This window comes from Wasmannia auropunctata, unplaced genomic scaffold (genome assembly GCF_000956235.1).
Source record: "Wasmannia auropunctata unplaced genomic scaffold, wasmannia.A_1.0 LD336083.1, whole genome shotgun sequence".
Lineage (NCBI taxonomy): Eukaryota > Metazoa > Arthropoda > Insecta > Hymenoptera > Formicidae > Wasmannia > Wasmannia auropunctata.
In genome coordinates this window covers 2,009,605-2,010,178 of record NW_012026807.1, presented here as the reverse complement: position 1 = coordinate 2,010,178, position 574 = coordinate 2,009,605, and the positions used below count along the sequence as shown (strand labels likewise).

The window sequence follows — 574 nt, the reverse complement described above, 5'->3', positions numbered from 1 at the left end:
TCAGACGTGTGCTCTTCCGATCTAAACAGTATCAGATGGTAAATTATTAATAAAATCACACAATTCTTCTAATCTTGTTTCGAAAGACTCACCTTTAAACGATATTTTTCTTTTTTCGAGAATCTCACAATCAGAATTTGTTATTAAACCAACACGAATTCTCGAAAGTAATTCACGATAAGATTTGTCTCCTTGTTGACGCATATTTATCGTCAATTCATTGTAGTCAAATAAAGAAGTCCATAGATTAATAGCACTTAAAGAACCAAGATATTTACGAATTTTTTCATCTGATAAACCAACAAACGCAGGATCTTCATGTACAGGAGGTAATTGAAGCAGATCACCAAATAAAAGGATATGCCTTTGCCCAAACCAACCATCATCACAATCGGTGGTATCAAATATTTCAGACAGTCGTAAATGTATATACATAAAAATTAAATTAGATATCATTGATACTTCATCAATTATAATAAGGACAACATCTTTAAAATCTGCTCGTAATACTTTTAAAACGTGGTCAGCTAATTGTTTATACTTAGGTGTATAACCATGTACAACGGAAGAGCAC

General features: G+C 31.9%; 1 protein-coding gene across 3 annotated transcripts in view; it reads left to right on the top strand.

Moving 5' to 3' along the window:
- Nucleotides 1-574, top strand: part of LOC105448706 (inactive hydroxysteroid dehydrogenase-like protein 1) — a 7,800-nt gene that overhangs the window by 6,626 nt on the left and 600 nt on the right. The window lies entirely within an intron of this gene.